The following is a 22,473-nucleotide window of genomic DNA, read 5'->3' as shown; positions in this document are numbered from 1 at the left end:
ATAAATTCCTATTTTATTTTTGCTTGATCCATCAAAAAAGAAAGCCAAAATAACACCATAACAGTGAGCTGCCAGCACACTACCAATGACTCAAGCAGGAACATCCAATCGCACCCCATCACTTCCAGCCAATCACAACATTTTAACATACTGGGCACTTATGTTTGACTGACAGTTGAAAGGACTCCTCGGGACCTCAGACTTTGCTCATTTCACTTTGCTGCGTCATGTGCAAATAATTAATTTTCTTGGAAATTTTACTTGTTTCGTTTTTTTCCATTTGGGCTACGATAGATAAAAAAAATAAGGAAATCGTTTTTAATTTTATCCGTAATAATATGAATAAGGTATTTGGGGAGTTTGTTTTATTCAATTAGTTCATATGAAAATTGTGTATGCATTTTGTTGACTCTTTTTCAGAGTTGCGCAGGTAGAAACTCTATACATTAACCTAGTGTCCCTGGAGTGGAAAAGTTCAGTTTCCAATCTTATTAATTACTCCAGCTGCCACAACCCATGGAAGTCAGGCTTAGCTACAGAGCGTTTAGAACAGGGCTGGTAGCCTCAGTACACTATGCCCACTATTCCTTCCATAAAAGCACCAAACCGCTGGAAACTTCTTATGACCAGTACATAACTTGAAATGAGGATTTTGTGAGGTGGATTACACTGTCCATTTTATATTCATTCATTAATTTTATTAAACTGAGTAGTGTACTTGGGAAATGTAGTACTGGTGACAACGTGCATCCCTTTGTGCCACACTGTACCAATAATCTAATGGCTACCTCCAGCAGGATAACGTGTCATCTGAAGCTGGTTCCACAAACATGACTGTACATTTATGCCCAGATTTATCAAGCACTGGAGAGTGATAAATTGCACAGTGATAAAGTACCAACCAATCAGCTCCTAACTGTCATTTTTCAAACACAGCTTGTAACATGACAGCTAGGAGCTGATTGGCTGGTACTTTATCTCCATACAATTTATCACTCTCCAATGCTTAATAAATCTGGGCATTAGTCTACTCCAGAGTCATCAGATGTCAGTCCAGTAGAGCACCTTTAGTGCCCCATATTAAATTAAATGAATAATGGTACCCCAGCCTCATTAAAATAATGTTCCCTTATTCTGTTGCTGGGAGGTGTCGAAGTCAGAAAATATTACAACACACACACATTACGTACAAACACCACATAGATGGCCTCCGTGTGCGTACGTATTCGGCTGTGCGTGCATATATTCGCAAATTGCGTATGGTCGCTCCCGCGGTCCTGCGCATTAGAGCGTAGTATGAGTAATTACAGTGGAATTTGTACTCGCATGGAAAAGCCACAAACACATATCATAAATCTAATCTATACGTGCATAAATCCCACACTGTCTGCTTCCTCTTCTAAATAGCATGAAGATCGGTCACACAAAAATTAAACTCCCAGAGACTAAAATACAATGGCCTTATTTACACTAAGCTTTGAAATTCTATGAAGAAGGCAAACACCTTTGTTTACTAGGGTAGCTGAGTTTCTATTGAAAGCAATAAGTACTGGATTGTCATTGTCTTACCTGAAGACAAAACAAATAAAGAGACAATACCCAGGAACCTAGGTTGAGAGAAACTCAATTAGCAATAGCTAACACAAATACAAACCAGACATTTAGAAATCTGAGATATTAAGATTCATAGTCTAAACTCTTGGAGATGTATATGTTTTTATATATATATATATATATATATATATAACACAGAAACCTCGTAAACACATACAGCACTGCTGAGTGTATAGAAGTGATCAGCACAACCAGTAGCAAAAACTTTGATTTTAATCCACAAATAAAAGTTTCCATCAAATGCTCAAGTGCACAAGTCAAATTGTATATAAAGAGCAGCAGCGTTTACAAGCATGTTACCGCTCCTGGAGACATTCCTCCGATACCCCTGACAGCCGTTTCGGTGTCTGCACACCTTTCTCAAAGGATGTATAGAGATAGTGGCAAAAACGAGCATTTAAATAGAACATTGTATAATGCCTCACCTGTGTGTAATGTGTAATCTCCAAACCTCCGTGGCACCACGTCCTCCCGTCACTCCCGCCATCTCTCCCCGTTGCGGCTCCGGCGCCTCCGTAGTGACGTCAGCAGCTGGAACCAACATTCAGGAAAAGACGCCGTAGGAGTTGATCAGGGTTCCCTGGTGCCGGAAGTGACAAAACCGGAAGTCAGAGTTACCATGACTCCCTGTATACAACAGCGCTATGAAAAGAATCATAATGCAATAATGATTCATCCTGTATACAATGGCACAATTTAAAGTATATAGGAATAGAGCCTCATGGTAATTAAATAATATGTTCACCACAATAGCCATATTAACAGGATATGCGAACGTGTTGTATAAAAAACACCTACATAAAACATGCAAAAATAAATTAAATAAAGAAGATAACGACATAAACACACACAATGGATCCAGAGTATGGGGTTGATTACTGTATTAACATATACCAATGTCCATACCTGGGTCCAATAACTAGCCTAAGAAAACTGACATATTGAACTCTTCATTAAGGCCTAACGGGGTCATAGATTTTAAGTCATAAATCCACTGGCACTCCCGTTTGAGTAATAGTTTGTGTCTGTCACCTCCTCTGCGTAGGGGGGGGATATGGTCGATCGGCATGAAGCTGAAGTCTTTGATAGTATGTCCTGCCATGGCAAAGTGTTTGGCAACTGGTGGTGTGTTTGTTTCCAATTTCGCAAATGCTTTCTTTATTGAAGATCGGTGCATTCCGATTCTTTCTTTCAACATTCGAATAGTTTTGCCCACATAGATGCGTTTACATGGACACTGGATCATATAGATCACGAATTTTGACTCACAGTTCATCCGATGTTTTAGATAGTATATACGGCCTGTCAGGGGATTTTGAAAACTCGTTCCTGTGAGGATAAATCGGCAATTGACGCATCCAGAACACTTAAATGAGCCCTTGGTAGTAGTTAGCCAATTTCTACCTTGTGCAACTTTAGGGCTGATGTCCGAGTACGTCACTTGTTGTTTTAGGTTATTGCTCCTCTTGTAGCAGAATAATGGTTTCTCTCCACACAGTTCACCAATAACTGGATCTGATCTAATAATGTGCCAGTGATTCAAAATTGCTGATCTTAGTGCACCCGATGTTATTGAAAAAGTTGTGCCAAACATCATTTTGCCATGACTTTTATTTTTATTGACTTCTTTCGGAGTTAGTAGGTCTTCTCTTTTCAGTTTCAAGCATTTTTGCTTAGCAGCTTCGATCTCTTTTGGATCATAGCCTCGATCTAGGAAATTGTTCCCCATTCTGGTAAGTGATTGTTGTAATTCAGTTTGATTAGAGGTAATTCTTACAGCTCGAACAAGCTGTGAAAACGGAAGTCCCTTCTTCAACGGTTGGGGATGAAAGCTTGATGCAAGGAGCAAGCTATTTTTATCCGACAGTTTCCTAAATAAAGCAGTTTCAAAATGTCCATTGTTACATGAAATAGACACATCTAAAAACTGTATCACTGTCAGGCTAGCTGAATAAGTAAACCTAATGGACCCAGGTATGTGATTAAGGGAATCCACGAAGTCCCTCAGAGCTATATCAGTCCCAGTCCACACCAAAAACAAATCGTCTATGAAACGAACATAAAAAGCAATGTGCTGAGAAAATTCATGATTAGCCATAATATGCTTCCTTTCGTAATCATACATAAAGATATTCGCATACGATGGGGCCATGTTTGACCCCATCGCGGTCCCTTTGAGTTGTAAATAAAAAGTATTATCAAAAAGAAAATAGTTCTTGTGCAAGGTTGAGAGAAACTCAATTAGCAATAGCTAACACAAATACAAACCAGACATTTAGAAATCTGAGATATTAAGATTCATAGTCTAAACTCTTGGAGATGTATATGTTTTATATATATATATATATATATATATATATATACATACATATATATATATAATTCCTAACAAATTGTAATAGCAGGAGTATGTGTGTGTGTGTGTGTATGTATGTATGTATGTATGTATATATATATATATATATATATATATATATGAATATATGGATATATGTGGATATATGTATATCTTGAGGATGGAAAGAGATAATCATATCATGTGTGGGATCATATTGTTCAGAGTCACGTAAACATTAATCTGGTGGGAATAAGAATATTATTATATATTACCACATTAAGTTATTAATAATACCAGATTTATGTATGATTAATGTGATGGGTTTAACAGGTCATGGGGTGGGAACTCAGATGCAAACAACAGAAATCACATCTCAAGTCTTAGCCAGCGCCCACTTCTTGAGCTGACCAATGATCCCCGGTGCACAGGATATGTCCCACCCCCGAACCAATGGAAGAAGAGCACACAGTGTCTATTGTATTATGTTTTGATCTACTGTATAAAGAGCCAGCTGCATGCCAGGTCACTATCACAGACTCTGAAGGTCATCACCCTTGATGACTGAGGACCGGACCGGGAAGCCCAGGCGAAACCAAAAGTAAGTACCATTGACTGTAGCCATTATTCTTTTGTATTGTATTGCTTTGTGATTGTAACCCCCTTTCAGTAATAATATGTTGTGGTGTCAGAACCCAGCAATTTAAATACAATCTGGTGTCGTGTTTTCCTTTCCCTGCTAAGGTTTAAAGTGTATTACTATCGCATGCTTAGCTGTTAAGGGTTCACGGTGTATCTTTGGGTGTGTACGCGCTGCATGTACTTTGTACAGTCAGCGCGGCATTTGTACGCAAAGTCCATACACGGTACGGGACTCTCTACGCTAATGGTGTAATAGGTACGTAGGTTGTGGATTAAGTATAGCGGCCGCAGCGGCTTCATTTAAAGTGTATGAAATGTCTTTTTAAAGTGTTGCTTTAGTCCTGTACGTAAACCAGCATTTACAATTGGGGGCTCATCCGATTTCCACATACTCACAGCCTAACAGGTCATAGCAGACTTAATCTATCAGCAAAAGGGTGGATAGAAAGTATCCTACATAACCTTTTCGTGGTCGATAGATACACTGAAAACCCTACTTGTGTGCTGATTAGATGACATCTGCTCTGTATGGTTTGCAGAGGTGCTGGTAGAACCCGTAAAACAACAGGAAAAAAGCTATTTAAAAATCTGTGAAAAAAAATTTTGGCGCCAAAAAGCGTACACAAAAAAAACACCCATACATTGCATACCCTCTCACATTGTTGCCATAAGACTAAAACTTTTGTTTAAACTGTATTGCCCCTGGGGTAAAGTTGCCTATCTGAATGAATTAAAATTTTCTGTACAGAAAAACCAAAGTGTATTTGAGTGAGCGAACGTAGGAGTGAGTGGATTTGAACCCCGGAAATTGGGTCCCGTGGTACACCAAGTAAATGACGGCTTGGTGGCGTGAGGCGGCTGACTCACGTTGATATAGATTGAAATACGCAAATCGTGAGATTTGCAGAGGAGCGGAATAGGGAATTGTGCATTGTGTAGTATTGAAGTAAAAAGGTTTTTTGTTACGCTCCGAGCTGAGGGTCGCAGTTTGTACATCGACCCGTGGTTGTACGGCAGATAGGTAACAAGTACCTATACGCTGTGCAATTGGACCGCGTGTTTGTGGGTGCGATACATAGCGCAACTTGATACCCCTTTTACAAGCTTTTGCGTAAAATCGCGGTATCATTAGCGCTGTGTAAAGCTTACGCAAGCGTGATTTGTGTATTAGTGTATAGGGAGTTTTCGCTGGTCTCTCTCAGGAAAATCTCCAGCGGCGGATATTTACTGGAAAAGGTAAGTCACTCCTAACACTTCCAGTAAATAGAAACCAATAGGGCCTCAATGGGTACGCAGTGTTCACTATTGGAGTGAGTCGTGGTACTCAGCGGAGAAGGAGCGAGTGAAAGCGCTAGGTGTCTTTCACCGTCTATCTGCGGTGTGCATTGGGGATTGCTTTTATTGACAAAAAGTCCGCAATGGGATCCAATTGCACAAGCAGTGGAAGTTTGGTAGCTAGGGTTCAGGCTGAAGAAGTGGAACCGAAAAGGTCAGAATTGCGACCGAGAGGGTCAGCAAGGTTTATTATGTGTGAAAAGTATGGTTCACACACGGAGGCTTTTTGCAATGAATGGTTACGTATGACTGACAAAGATAGGGTACCATTCCCTAGGGTGGGCAGCTTTTAACCCGAGGTACTGCAGAATGTAAGATTGTTTACATTTATGGCAGCAAGAGGGGGAGATGCAAAGGGAACAAACTCGCAAAGCAGGTTCCAAATCTAGCAGGAATGGAGACACGAAATCACCATTACCGACACAGTTCGAAGGGAATAAGATGGCTACAATCAATGGTACATCTGTAAATGATAGTAGTATGCAAAAGCAATGTATTAACCCTAACCTTTGCAAGTTGTATCCTGTTTTGAAGTCTTTTCAAGGTCACAGGAAGATGAAGGATCCAGCCAAATCACAGCTCTCATTCAGGCAGTCGCTTTGCAGGAAACTCAGGTGGGGCATGTCCACCCAGTTAGAGCAGTACCAGTGTTCCCCACTGAAAGAACTGGTGAGGTCACAGCTACCGGTAAGTGTGAGACGGGTCGTTGCACAGAGACAACAACACCCTATAGTAAACAGATTAGAAACGGAATGGTAGGATTACATCCTGTCTTGGAAATAGTAACTCCCAATGGGGCAACCGATAGTCAGGGAGTAATCCTCACCAGGAATAATGCAATGTATTGCCCGTTGTCCAGAGCTGAGCTGCGGTCAATCATTTCAGAATTCCCCGATCCCCGGGAGTATTTAGCCAGATGTCAAAAGTTTATCAGAGATCTGGGTAATGCTTATGAACCAGCTAATAAAGATTGGCGGATACTTTTAAAAGCGTGCCTACTCCATAATATTGACACCCAAAAATGTATCACTGATTGTAGGTTAGAGTCGGATAGTCCTATGACTGACGGAAACAATCAGGAAAATATAGAGCTAATTAATAGGCAACTAGAGTTGTGTTTCCCCATTACTGTTAAGTGGAGAAGAATTTTCTCCATAAAACAGAGGGAAAATGAAATGGCACCCGAATATTTCCATCGGGCCCTGCAAATAATGGATAGATACATTGGGGTATCAGATACAGGGAACGATGTGAATTACAGGGAGATGGCTGTCTCTGTGCTAATGGACGGACTCAATAAGGCAGTTAGGGACAGGGTACAAGCATCTTTGCCTAATTGGAGAGGGGCCACAGTAGCTTGTCTTAGAGCGTGCGCAATTGAACATCATAAGAATATTGCTAGGCGTAGAAAACAACAGGAGGAGAAGCTGATGACAATAAGTCTACAGGCTCTTGCAGCAAAGTCTCATCAACCTAAACCCCAAAACCCGGATAGTAAGATAAGACCTAGGATATGTTACACTTGTAGGAAAGAAGGGCATTTTGCCAGAGATTGTAGATATAGTAGAACACATAGTCAATAAAGACCCCTAGACAGAGAAAACAAGCTACAGTATTAAACACATAGATGGGATCAAGGGACATATAGTAAGGAATCACGAGCCATATAGAAAACACAGATTCGGTTAATGGGAAAAACAGAATAAATGCAACTTTACCCTTTTGACAGAACTTGCTGGGGTTAAGAGGAGGCCTCTAAACTTTTGCTTCTTTCTCTAGCAGAAATGGCCCCTGATTAACATAACAGGAGTTTTGTTAGAGATGATATACATATACTGTGCTCCCGCCCAGGTAGCACAAAGTATGTTGGATACCCACGAAGACTAATGTTGCATTTCACTGTTCTAGATGCATGTCCATCACAGGCAGAGAAAATGATCTCACAGATACCGGGTTCCCTATGAACTTAGGATGGACAGGACACTGGATTGATGGCTGGGATAGTCCCAGTAGAGATAAGACACACAGAATTTTTTTAGGGGTATAGACAGTAGAGAATCACTTCCCCATAGTGCCCAATCCAGTTGTCAAATTTTATAAAATCCTCTTTGCCTCTACAAACTTATCTGTTACTAACATCTATGTGATTTTCCTTCAAAGTTTCCGCCTCATTTCTTACATTCACCGACAGGAGGCTACAATACATGGACCCGATCACAGTTCAAACGCCACATGCCTAATCGGTCCTTCAGAGCTCTGCCCAAATCCAGTATATCTCACCAGCATAAGGACATAAGGACACCAGTATTAATGCAGTGTGCCTGGTCATGCACAAAGGGTGGAGAATGAGAATACTGGTGAAGGGAGACTGTGTACAGACACCGATATGCGTGATGGTGTGACAGCCTGTTGGTGAATGCCAAACCTGACATTTCCAAACCTGACATTTTCTTTTTTTCTTTACTATTTTTTTCCTCTTCTTCTCTCATCCAGAGATGGTTTACTTCACACAACTGATAACACACGATAGTAAATTAAAATGAAAAAAATTGTGTTCCCTACAGGAAGAGGCAGTCTGGAGGACAAAGGGGTATGGCCAGGAGTCCTCAGGACTGTGGAAAGGTGGACACGGTAAGCCAGTAGCCCCCAGAACATATCTTCCAAGTCTAGCTGAGGTGGCACATGGTCTGACTCATCTAGTCAAAGATGGTATGTGCAGGCTGATGAGAGCCTACTGGTGTGCGCCAGGATTCTCTTCTCATGCAGGTAAGAGAGCAATGACATGCTTTACTTGCTTGAGGAAGAATATTGGAAAGACAATACTAACAGAGCCATCCCATATCCCTCCTACAGACGGACCTTTTCAGGTAATACAAATCGACTTCATACAGTTACCACCCTGTAGGAATTTGAAATATGTGTTAGTTTGTGTTGATGTATTTTCCAACTGGGTAGAAGCATTCCCTGCTGCCACAAATACTGCTACGCTCACTGCAAAGAAAATTGTGCAGGAATTTGTGTGTAGATATGGTATCCCTAGAATAATTGAAAGTGACAGGGGTACCAATTTTACAGGTGAAGTCTTTCAGGTCATGTACAAACTGATGGGAATTAATAGCAAGCTGCATACTCCGTACCGTCCACAGGCAAGTGCAAAGGTAGAGAGAGTGAACAGCACTATTAAGAACAAGCTGAGCAAATGAATGGCTGAAACTGGATTGCTGTGGTCAGAAGCTTTGCCACTAGTGTTGTACAGCATCAGAACCACTCCCAGGTCTCCCCTTAACTTATCACCCCAGGATGATTTGAAATGTAATAATGAAGTGACTGTGAAATATTTGGTTGGGATGAGCCAGCAGCTGAGAAATCAACAAAGAAATTTAAAGCTGGTGATCCCTGACCTACCGAACAGTAATTGTCATGACATTGAACCTGGGGATCATGTGATGATTCGAAATTTCTTTTGCTTAGGTTGCCTCATAGACAGGTGGGAAGGACCATACCAAGTCTTGTTAACCAGCACGACAGCATTGAAGGTCGCCGAAAGAGAGACTTGGGTCCACTCGTCCCACTGCAAGAAGGTCGCTGACCCGGAGATAACTCGTGACAAAGAGCAGAGTATAGAGAATCTCGTATCACTGGAGTGTTTGTTCCGGGAAAGTTGAGAGGCAGGACTGTTGAAGGGCATCTGAGCACAGAGAGTAACAAGATCTAGCACCATTTTCTTTTTTCACCTCCCCCTGCATTTTCCTTTCTTTTCTCCTTCTTATTTTCTTTCTTTCCCCTAACGAAATGAACACAACATTAAGAGACACCTCATAGATAGGACAGAGCACGCAGCCTCTGATTTGATCCACAAATCCACTGGGATTCAGTTCCTTCTCGCATTAGACATTACCCGTACTGCCAGAGGAACTATAAATTATAGGTATATCCATGCGCTAGTGAACTTGATAGATAATATCACTGAGATGTATGACGACACCTTAAGGTATACTGGAAGGGAGTTACAAGCTTACAAGAAGGAACTGATTCAGCACAGAATGGTCCTTAATTATGTCACAGCCGTGACAGGTGGGTACTGTGTTACCCTGGCAACTCAATATGGTGTGAAGTGCTGTACTTATATTACAAACAGCACTGACGACCCAACGGAGATTATCGATCAAAATATGGACGATATCTTGCAGTTGAAGTGGGAGTTCAGGAGGAAGCACAACCTTACCTTAGCGACTGTGAGTAAGGAACTGACCGGCTGGGTCTCATTGTTGAACCCACGCAAATGGTTCTCAGGTTTAGGAGAGTGGGCTCAGAATGTCATTATGAGTGTGGGGAAGTTTCTCCTTTGTATCCTGGGAGTCGTCATAATTATTGGTTCGATATTTAGGTGTGTTCAAATTCTAATGCGGCGCAAGGACGGCACAAATTTGATGAGTCTAAGGAGCGAGGGCGCTGTTATAGCAGCAGATTTCATTTATGACCCATCCATATAGACAGTGTTATGATAAGGATTGCAAATGAATTTCATGACCTGTTTCTTTCACCCGTTTTTCTTTGTCTCCCCCTCTGCCCAGATACATCCATACGGAAAAGACGTCAGCCCTACCCAAAATGTTTATGTGAATGTATTTTTATATATGTGTCTTATCTTCATCTCTGCAACCTCCAGCTAATGGCACACATAGTCGACAGGTGATATCCACATATACTAGCACTCACAAATGTTTCCCCCTCCATGTATCATCAACTAAATGTGCACCCCATTTGTTGGAACAAGAAGCCAAAAAGAGCTCCGTATTGTTTTTTGGCCCATTTACAGACCCTTAATACAGGATGAGAAGGATTTAATGTATACTTCGCAATAACTCGAAGCTTATCTAGAACATATATGGCACGATGATACATGCCCCTCAGGCATGGATTCATACATACATGCTTTTTACTATCCCACTAGGTCATACATTTCCCACCTACAACTCTTCCCCGATCATCCAAGCTTTTGTATATATTGTATAAGTAATATTTTTTTCCTGTTTATTGATTAGTTAGTGGCAGTTATTGATGACTGCCAAAGGGTGGACTGTCGAAGTCAGAAAATATTACAACACACACATTACGTACAAACACCACATAGATGGCCTCCGTGTGTGTACGTATTCGGCTGTGCGTGCACATATTTGCAAATTGCGTATGGTCGCTCCCGCGGTCCTGCGCATTAGAGCGTGGTATGAGTAATTACAGTGGAATTTGTACTCGCATGGAAAAGCCACAAAGACATATCATAAATCTAATCTATACATTGCATAAATCCCACACTGTCTGCTTCCTCTTCTAAATAGCATGAAGATCAGTCACACATAAATTAAACTCCCAGAGACTAAAATACAATGGCCTTATTTACACTAAGCTTTGAAATTCTATGAAGAAGGCAAACACCTTTATTTACTAGGGAAGCTGAGTTTCTATTGAAAGCAATAAGTACTGGATTGTCATTGTCTTACCTGAAGACAAAACAAATAAAGACACAATACCCAGGAACCTAGGTTGAGAGAAACTCAATTAGCAATAGGTAACAAAAATACAAACCAGACATTTAGAAATCTGAGATATTAACATTCATAGTCTAAACTCTTGGAGATGTATGTTTTTATATATATATATATATATATATATATATATATAATTCCTAACAAATTGTAATAGCAGGAGTATGTGTGTATATATATATATATATGAGTGTATATGGATATGTGGATATATGTATATCTTGAGGATGGAAATAGATAATCATATCATGTGTGGGATCATATTGTTCAGAGTCACGTAAACATTAATCTGGTGGGAATAAGAATATTATTATATATTACCACATTAAGTTATTAATAATACCAGATTTATGTATGATTAATGTGATGGGTTTAACTGGTCATGGGGCGGGAACTCAGATGCAAACAACAGAAATCACATCTCAAGTCTTAGCCATCGCCCACTTCTTGAGCTGACCAATGATCCCCGGTGCACAGGATATGTCCCACCCCCGAACCAATGGAAGAAGAGCACACAGTGTCTATTGTATTATGTTTTGATCTACTGTATAAAGAGCCAGCTGCATGCCAGGTCACTATCACAGACTCTGAAGGTCATCACCCTTGATAACTGAGGACCGGACCGGGAAGCCCAGGCGAAACCAAAAGTATGTACCATTGACTGTAGCCATTATTCTTTTGTATTGTATTGCTTTGTGATTGTAACCCCCTTTCAGTAATAATATGTTGTGGTGTCGGAACCCAGCAATTTAAATACAATCTGGTGTCATGTTTTCCTTTCCCTGCTAAGGTTTAAAGTGTATTACTATCGCATGCATAGCTGTTAAGGGTTCACGGTGTATCTTTGGGTGTGTACGCGCTGCGTGTACTTTGTACAGTCAGTGCGGCGTTTGTACGCAAAGTCCGTACACGGTACGGGACTCTGTACGCTAATGGTGTAATAGGTACGTAGGTTGTGGATTAAGTATAGCGGCCGCAGCGGCTTCATTTAAAGTGTATGAAATGTCTTTTTAAAGTGTTGCTTTAGTCCTGTACGTAAACCAGCGTTTACAGAGGAAGCATGGTCTCACTCTCATGATTAATTGAAGAAGTAAACATGCTGAATTAGGCACCACCACCTAACTGTCTTGGTCTAGGTGGGCTAACAGAAAGTCCATGTACTTTCTGGCTCTGGGCGCACCACCAATGAGGACAACATATAGGAGAAAATCATAGATATTTTCCCGTACCCATTACAAAAGGGTGATTAATTGTCCGATTTTGGTTTTCTTCATTTACTTCAAGTTATTACATTTTTGTGACCTGTGCCCAATCGCCCTATGCCCTTGTCATTGGTCTAGGTGCGACCAGGACCATAGCAAGGATAAAATACACCTGTGATGGCCACTCCCCTAAACATGTGGTTATTACAAGTAGGGAGTGTCCAGAGCTCAGGGACAAATTCCCTCTCTCCACTACTAATATTTGGTCGGCACGCTGGCGTTGTGCCTTGTGCACATCGGCTTGTGGGTGAATGTAGACTCCGGCCAATATGAAGGAAGAGAATTTATGGGGGGAATAATATGGTCTACAGCATGAAACATGTATCTGTTCTAAACTACAATTCCCGACAGCCTGCAGAGCTTCCCTTTGTGACATTCTCAGGAATTGTGGAGCCTGATAGGGCCTGTCTTAGGAAGGAGGCTGGGAGCAATGAAAGTCCGGGACAAGGAGGAATCTAACAAGGTCATTTTGTAGGGCTCAGCTGTGTGTGCCGTCAGGTGTTTATTGAACGGGGGAGGTCTGTGAGGTGATTAATGAAGTGGGGGATCTGTGTGGTGATTACTGAAAGAGGGGTACCTGGGAGGTGATTCCACAAACCACCCCGTTCTCAACTATTTGGGTCTTGAGTGCCTTCTTGAGGTCCTTGCAAGGGCAGCAAGGCCCTTGTTGGATGTTGTCCTATTGTTGCTGCAAAGGGGCCCCCATAACAGTTCAAGCTTCAGGTCCCCAAAACTATAGATCCTCCACTGCCTGCAAGCCAAGTTCAGGTGATTTGGGGCAGCAATGGTGCTGCACCCTGGGCCTTGCAGTACTGCTTGCACACCAATAGCTAAAACCATGTGTGGGACAGACGCAATTTGAAATGCTAAATATGTCGCTGCAGGATGCAGAATGCCTCTATGCGATAGGGACACCCCCTTCCCCATGTAGTATGAGCATGTAGCATTCTTGCACACTTCACAGCAATGTGGTTGATCGCACACACAGTCCAGATTAAAGTTGGGAGTCAAGTTTTAGGTGTAAAAGTTTTATTTTTTGAAGGGCATTGAGGAGGTTGGGCTTTTATACTTTTGCATGTTGCTCTTTTTCTGATATTTTTTTTCCACCAGCTTGCAAACCTGTGCCATAAGCCATTCAGGAGGCATTTTCAAAATTAGATGTTTCATTGAAGTGGGCTGTCACAGCAGTGCAATATCAAAGTCATTTCCAGACCTGCATATGTCAGTAAAGATGAGGTCTATGTTTGTTGACATGGTTGCAGAGGTTGTTAAGGACAGTCTTTAACAACTTCAAATTCTTTGTAAATTGCACAGTAAAATGGTAAAGACTTCCTTAATAAGGACTTCTCATTAAAGTCCTAAAATAGAGTATACATAGACATAATAAATAAAGTGCAAAACTGGGTGCTTATACCATAGACATGTGTGAATCGCAGCAATGCATCTGTGTCACCACGTGAGTAAACATACTGAATCGTAATCACCCTCTATAGGGGGAACATCCACAATCTCCCAGAAAGGACAATGAATATATAAATCTCATGACATTTATGCTTATAAATAAATGCACTTTATTTTTATGTCTATGATTCTACTATATTGTATGTACAAATGTTGTTTTTGTTCATGCTGTTTAATTTAATTAATTTATTTTAGTTCAGGTTTTATTTTTATTTTACTTTAATTTTTTGGGGACATTGTCCTTTGTTACTGTGTATTTTGGAACATATGACGCATCAATAAAAAGCTTATTTAAAATAATAATAATCAACAAACCAAATGACAGATTAATACATGGCTTTTCTTTTAATGCTCTCATGCAGATTACAGTGATACTATACAATAGCATTCTAAAGGCCCATATAGACGGGCCGATGCAGGAGAGATGTGTGCTGAGCGAACTGCTCAGCACACATCTCTCCCGCCACTCAGCACAGCGCGATCTGTGCTGAGCGTGTGGGGCGAGACGGGGGGGGGGCGCTCACTTCACCCAGCGAGTGAAGTGAGCGACCCGCTAGATTGGCCTGCACGGCAGGCCAATCTAGTAGCGGCAATAGCGACACGCGGGGCTGCGCATCGCTATCGCTGTATGGGGTACACACGGAGCGATCAGGCTTATATTCTAAGCAATCTAGTCAGATTGCTTAGAATATCGCTCCGTGAGTACCCCCCTTTATATTCCGGGAGTTAATTCCAGTCCTTAGGTTTATGACTGGATGCCACACTCTCTGCAAGAAAGGATCTTCATGTGTAATCTCTTGGTGGATTAAGTTCTTTACTATGTAGGAAAGATCATATCTTTAAGTGTTCTGCTGGAAATCATTTGTAGCACAGAACAGGAGACTAAAGAATTGCACTTAAATGTTGACAAAATATAGCTTTTCACAGATTAAGACATCACGCTCATTGCTTGATGCTGCTGAAAGTGACATATGTCATACTTCAACAAATAGCTTTTTTTAAACTTTATTTTCTAAGATGCATTGTGAATCAGTCAAAACTGCTGAAGAAATCATCTAGAGCACAGGTTCTCAAACTTGGTCCTCAGGACTCCACAAAGTTTACATTTTGCAGGTCACTTTGTGGATTTTACTAATGTGGTATTCGGTAATACACAGTGCATCTGCCAGGTGACCTAGCAAACGTGAACTGTGTGGGATCCTGAGGACCAAGTTGGAGAACCACTGCTCTAGAGTTTGAAGTTAGTATTTAAGCTGGATGTATGAACCACGTATAGAATTGTTTAATGTCACAATCTTCCTACACTAGCTTCACATGACTACTCTGTGCTCAGGGCACTAAGAGGGGGGACAGGTACTAGTTACTCATACCTTTGCCCAGCGGGGTCTGAACAGCTGCTGAAGGAAACAAATTGTCTCCCTTTGTAGCCGTGGATAGTATTGTAATACCCTGAAGCTATTGCACCATGGAGATCCCCTTGTGATTTTTTTTTTTTGTTTACATTGTGGAACTACAAGTCCCAGAGTAGATTGTGGGCTGAACTTTATGTGACCCTGTCAGCTTGGGACAGGGATTTTGCCGCCAATTCTCTGGTCCTGTCACTTCTTACCCAGCAACATAAAAAGTCTGGGAAACATGTCCCCAGCTGATTGGGTCCCCTGGGTTGTAGGGCAGAGTGACCAGGAGGTGGTCTGTTGCTGGGGCCCGGGAGCCAGTCATCATAGAGGAGAGGGGAGGTGGAGGAGCACCAGGACCCTTAAAAGAAGCCTCACAGCACAGGAGACAGAGCCCCTGGAGGAATGGGAATATGTACCTGGGGAAGTGGAGCCATGTAGTGTCCAGAGCCTGAAGACTGGAGTATGCAGCGCTGGGAGGATCGCTGCCAGAGGAGACCTGGAGGAATGGGAATATGTACCTGGGGAAGTGGAGCCATGTAGTGTCCAGAGCCTGAAGACTGGAGTATGCAGCGCTGGGAGGATCGCTGCCAGAGGAGCCCTGGAGGAATGGGAAGATTACCTGGGGAAGGTGTCGCCATGTAGCCCCAGGAGCCGCCTGCCAGTGTGTGAGGACCGTCTGCGCAGAGAAGAAGCCGAGGGGAGAACCAGCGACCGGAGCACCAGTGCCAGAAGAATGCCGGAGACCCTGCCTGAGGAGAAGAGCTGGCCGCGTCAGTGCCAGCGGGGATGGAGTGCGGAGAAGAGCCGCCGCTGCTGAGAGACTGGAGCGCTGGGCCGGAGGAACCGCAGCCCGTCCAGCAGAGCAGTGATGACATCCGTCCCCTGGATTCCAAGGAGCGGCAGATGAGAAGCGCGCAGGCACCGCGAAGGACGACCCCGGGAAGAAGACCCCAGCGAGGACCCCTGGCGGCTGGAGTACGGCGAGGACCCGAGAAGACCCCAGCGTAGAGATGACGGCGCGGACCGGAGTCTGCTGCACAAGAGGAGTGAAGACCCGGAGACGGCGCGGCGGCAGCTGAAGAGGAGAAGACCGGACTGGAGACTGAGGAGGGAGACTCCAGACAGCCACGCTGAAGATGCGGAGGATCGGAGGTGGCAGAAGCGCCGCAGCGATGGGTGAGAACTTGCAAACAACCCTTCCGCTGCCAGAAACTCTGCCCCTGTTGAGCCCTTCCGCTGCTTGAACTCTGCAAAGAGGGGACATAGTATTAGTAAAGGGTGTAGACACCCCTAAGATCCCCTGTGTCCGATATTTAACCCCTTCCGCTGCATAAACTCTGCAATTGGGAACATCTTATGTAATAAAAGGGGTGTGCTCCCCTCATGATAGTACCCCCGCAAAGTTTAGATAATTAGGGGTTGCGCTCCCCTCATTTGTATGTGCCCCGCATATTTGTTTTGGGAATGTTGTAAAAGGGGGTAGACTGCCCTTATATATTGGTACCCACATCTGGGATTGTTTGGTAGGGGGTAGGAGTGTAGACACCCCTTGGTAAGTGCTGCGGTGATAGTTCTTTTTATGCAAGCTCCAGCAGTGTGAAAGCTAATGTTAATGCATTTATCCGCTATTAAGGAATGCTGGTACTGACAGTTCTTTTTATGCAAGCTCCGCCCAGCAGTGTGAAAGCTAATGTTAATGCATTTGTCCGCTATTAAGGAATGCTGGTACTGTTAGTTCATTTTATGCAAGCTCCGCCCAGCAGTGTGAAAGCTAATGTTAATACATTTGTCTGCTATTAAGGAATGCTGGTACTGATAGTTCTTTTTATGCAAGCTCCGCCCAGCAGTGTGAAAGCTATGTTAATGCATTTGTCCGCTATTAGGGAATGCTGGTACTGATAGTTCTTTTTATGCAAGCTCCGCCCAGCAGTGTGAAAGCTAATGTTAATGCATTTGTCCGCTATTAAGGAATGCTGGTACTGTTAGTTCATTTTATGCAAGCTCCGCCCAGCAGTGTGAAAGCTAATGTTAATACATTTGTCTGCTATTAAGGAATGCTGGTACTGATAGTTCTTTTTATGCAAGCTCCGCCCAGCAGTGTGAAAGCTAATGTTAATGCATTTGTCCGCTATTAAGGAATGCTGGTACTGTTAGTTCATTTTATGCAAGCTCCGCCCAGCAGTGTGAAAGCTAATGTTAATACATTTGTCTGCTATTAAGGAATGCTGGTACTGAGAGTTCTTTTTATGCAAGCTCCGCCCAGCAGTGTGAAAGCTAATGTTAATGCATTTGTCCGCTATTAGGGAATGCTGGTACTGATAGTTCTTTTTATGCAAGCTCCGCCCAGCAGTGTGAAAGCTAATGTTAATGCATTTGTCCGCTATTAAGGAATGCTGGTACTGTTAGTTCATTTTATGCAAGCTCCGCCCAGCAGTGTGAAAACTAATGTTAATGCATTTGTCCGCTATTAAGGAATGCTGGTACTGTTAGTTCATTTTATGCAAGCTCCGCCCAGCAGTGTGAAAGCTAATGTTAATACATTTGTCTGCTATTAAGGAATGCTGGTACTGATAGTTCTTTTTATGCAAGCTCCGCCCAGCAGTGTGAAAGCTAATGTTAATGCATTTGTCCGCTATTAAGGAATGCTGGTACTGTTAGTTCATTTTATGCAAGCTCCGCCCAGCAGTGTGAAAGCTAACGTTAATGCATTTGTCCGCTATTAAGGAATGCTGGTACTGATAGTTCTTTTTATGCAAGTTCCTGCTTACCTGCTACTTGTATTGATAACGCTGGTTACCTGAGACTGTCGTTTAATAGCCATAACCAGCCTGCTTTAATCGTGCACAAGTTCCTGCTTACCTGCTACCTGTATTGCTGACGCTGGTTACCTGAGACTGTCGTTTAATAGCCATAACCAGCCTGCTTTAATCGTGCACAAGTTCCTGCTTACCTGCTACTTGTATTGCTAACGCTGGTTACCTGAGACTGTCGTTTAATAGCCATAACCAGCCTGCTTTAATCGTGCACAAGTTCCTGCTTACCTGCTACTTGTATTGCTGACGCTGGTTACCTGAGACTGTCGTTTAATAGCCATAACCAGCCTGCTTTAATCGTGCACAAGTTCCTGCTTACCTGCTACCTGTATTGCTGACGCTGGTTACCTGAGACTGTTGTTTAGTAGCCATAACCAGCCTGCTTTAATTGTGCACAAGTTACCTGCTGACCTGCTACTTGTATTGCTAACGCTGGTTACCTGAGACTGTCGTTTAATAGCCATAACCAGCCGGCTTTAATCGTGCACAAGTTCCTGCTTACCTGCTACCTGTATTGCTGACGCTGGTTACCTGAGACTGTTGTTTAGTAGCCATAACCAGCCTGCTTTAATTGTGCACAAGTTCCTGCTTACCTGCTACCTGTATTGCTAACGCTGGTTACCTGAGACTGTCGTTTAATAGCCATAACCAGCCTGCTTTAATCGTGCACAAGTTCCTGCTTACCTGCTACTTGTATTGCTAATGCTGGTTACCTGAGACTGTCGTTTAATAGCCATAACCAGCCTGCTTTAATCGTGCACAAGTTCCTGCTTACCTGCTACCTGTATTGCTGACGCTGGTTACCTGAGACTGTTGTTTAGTAGCCATAACCAGCCTGCTTTAATTGTGCACAAGTTACCTGCTTACCTGCTACTTGTATTGCTAACGCTGGTTACCTGAGACTGTCGTTTAATAGCCATAACCAGCCTGCTTTAATCGTGCACAAGTTCCTGCTTACCTGCTACCTGTATTGCTGACGCTGGTTACCTGAGACTGTTGTTTAGTAGCCATAACCAGCCTGCTTTAATTGTGCACAAGTTACCTGCTTACCTGCTACCTGTATTGCTGACGCTGGTTACCTGAGACTGTTGTTTAGTAGCCATAACCAGCCTGCTTTAATCGTGCACAAGTTCCTGCTTACCTGCTACCTGTATTGCTGACGCTGGTTACCTGAGACTGTTGTTTAGTAGCCATAACCAGCCTGCTTTAATCGTGCACAAGTTCCTGCTTACCTGCTACCTGTATTGCTGACGCTGGTTACCTGAGACTGTTGTTTAGTAGCCATAACCAGCCTGCTTTAATCGTGCACAAGTTCCTGCTTACCTGCTACCTGTATTGCTGACGCTGGTTACCTGAGACTGTTATTTAGAAGCCATAACCAGCCTGCTTCAATTGTGCGCCAGTTCCCTGTTTACCTGCCTCTTGTAAATTTTGTTAGGATAATAAAATGGAGTTGGATACTATATTATGTTTGTGTTGTCATTGTGTCTGAGAGGTAAAGCAGGTCTGCCGCTCTGATCACCCGAACCTGATTCACACTAGCACCCCACAATTTAGTTCAAGTTTTCGGCACCGTAAATGTCATGTGTTTGTTTGTGGGTGGACATTACAGTATTGTTTCCATTTTTTCCAGAGGGGGCATAACTACGGCTTCCAGATTTGGCCACGCCACCCCCCAATTCAGCTCTTGATGGCCCTGCCTGTGCTGTTGGGAGACCTGGCTCTCAGTCTGGGGCATCCTCAGTTCAACTCACCATACATGGCACTGCTCCAGTGAAATTTATGCTCTTATTTATACAATAATTAGAATGTACATATACCTGCCTACAAAAAGATCAATACTACAGTAAACATTCTGATGTTCAGAACATAGGATCCTCTTGTTCTTTACCGATGAAAACATTGCACAATGTTATAAAACGTATGGAAATAAGGGGGAACACCGCACTAGATCATAAAGATTGTGCTTGCCAGCATAAAGAACCAAAATTACTTGACAAATATGAGGAAAAAAATTCCTATAGATAGCTGTGTTGGTGGTACACGCCGAGTCAGTATGTTACTAGATGATTACATAAAAAGAAAAAGAAGACTCTTTTGTGGGTGCACACTTAGAATGTAGTCAAAAGACGGAAAAATTAAAACATGATGTTTTTATTCATACATTGTTAAAAGTATGAAAGTTGATATGACCTAAACAAACATGACAAAAACAAAGTATTAAAAACCCCACACATAAATGGTCTCTAATATTGTGAATGTCTATGATACTTAACCCTAAATAGGGGGACCATGAGTGTAGAGTTGTGGTCAGTACCGTCACCAAAACCGTCAATATATAAATTAGGTATAAATCCACGGGGATACGTATTTAAGAGTAAGTAATGTGAAAGAGCAGTTCCACAGATGAGAAAGTGCCAATGTAAAGTGGAAAAAACAGAAGGATGTAGAGGAGCGAACACAGGCCATATATGTTATTGCAGAAGAAAATTAATAAAGAGAGTGAATCTGCTGTCAGCGTTAGGCACAGAGTATGCCGGGTCTGGGACTGAGGGTCGACAGCACAAAGGTCGACACACCTTAGGTCGACGCCAATTGGTCGACACACCTTAGGTCGACATGGACAAAAGGTCGACATGGACAAAAGGTCGACAGGAACAAGGTCGACGTGGAAAAAGGTCGACATGAGTTTTTTATGTTTTTTTGGTGTCGTTTTCTTCGTAGAGTGACCGGGAACCCCAATTAGAGCACCGCGTCCCCTCGCATGGCTCGCTTCGCTCACCATGCTTCAGGCATAGTGCCTTCGCTCCGCTACCGCTTCGCTCGGCACACTTTACCGTTCCAATCGTAGTCCACGTGGATCGTTAAGTATGAAAAGGTTAAAAAAAAGAAAAAAATCGTGAAAAACTCATGTCGAACTTTTTCCATGTCGACCTTGTTCCTGTCGACCTTTTGTCCACGTCGACCTTTTGTCCATGTCGACCTAAGGTGTGTCGACCAATTGGCATCGACCTAAGGTGTGTCGACCTGGAGTCCGGATACCGAGTATGCCGTACCTCAAGGCTCTACTAAACTCAGTCTTCCTAGGAGGTCACCCATCCCAGTACTGACCAAGCACGACACTGCTTTGCTTCCAAGATTGGACGGAGTCAGGCGTTTACAGTGTGGTATGATAGTAAGGAGACCAAATGCCTTTGTTACTCAGGGATCACTGATGAGAGTTCACGGAAACAACAGAAAAATTGCAAGAAATGAACAAAGAAGGAGATAAAAATAAGAATTTACTCACCGGTAATTCTATTTCTCGTAGTCCGTAGTGGATGCTGGGAACTCCGTAAGGACCATGGGGAATAGACGGGCTCCGCAGGAGACTGGGCACTCTAAAAGAAAGATTAGGTACTATCTGGTGTGCACTGGCTCCTCCCTCTATGCCCCTCCTCCAGACCTCAGTTAGGGAAACTGTGCCCGGAAGAGCTGACACTACAAGGAAAGGATTTGGAATCCAGGGTAAGACTCATACCAGCCACACCAATCACGCCGTACAACTCGTGATAACTATACCCAGTTAACAGTATGAATAACAATTGAGCCTCACTGAACAGATGGCTCATAACAATAACCCTTTAGTTAAGCAATAACTATATACAAGTATTGCAGAAAATCCGCACTTGGGACGGGCTCCCAGCATCCACTACGGACTACGAGAAATAGAATTACCGGTGAGTAAATTCTTATTTTCTCTGACGTCCTAGTGGATGCTGGGTACTCCGTAAGGACCATGGGGATTATACCAAAGCTCCCAAACGGGCGGGAGAGTGCGGATGACTCTGCAGCACCGCATGAGCAAACTCAAGGTCCTCCTCAGCCATGGTATCAAATTTGTAGAATTTTTCAAACGTGTTTGACCCCGACCAGGTAGCAGCTCGGCAAAGTTGTAATGCCGAGACCCCTTGGGCAGCCGCCCAAGAAGAGCCCCCTTCCTCGTGGAATGGGCTTTTACTGATTTAGGATGCGGCAGTCCAGCCGCAGAATGTGCAAGTTGAATCGTGCTACAGATCCAGCGAGCAA

The 22,473-nt window shown here is 42.9% G+C and overlaps 1 pseudogene; it reads right to left on the bottom strand.

The window, feature by feature from the left end:
- Positions 1 to 21,467: 21,467 nt before the first annotated feature.
- On the bottom strand, positions 21,468 to 21,586 carry LOC134930159 (5S ribosomal RNA; annotated as a pseudogene).
- Positions 21,587 to 22,473: the final 887 nt, after the last annotated feature.

This window comes from Pseudophryne corroboree, chromosome 5 (assembly GCF_028390025.1).
Source record: "Pseudophryne corroboree isolate aPseCor3 chromosome 5, aPseCor3.hap2, whole genome shotgun sequence".
In the NCBI taxonomy this organism is placed as follows: Eukaryota; Metazoa; Chordata; class Amphibia; order Anura; family Myobatrachidae; genus Pseudophryne; species Pseudophryne corroboree.
Note: the sequence above shows the minus strand (reverse complement) of the source record. Positions and strands in the feature narration are given on the sequence as shown.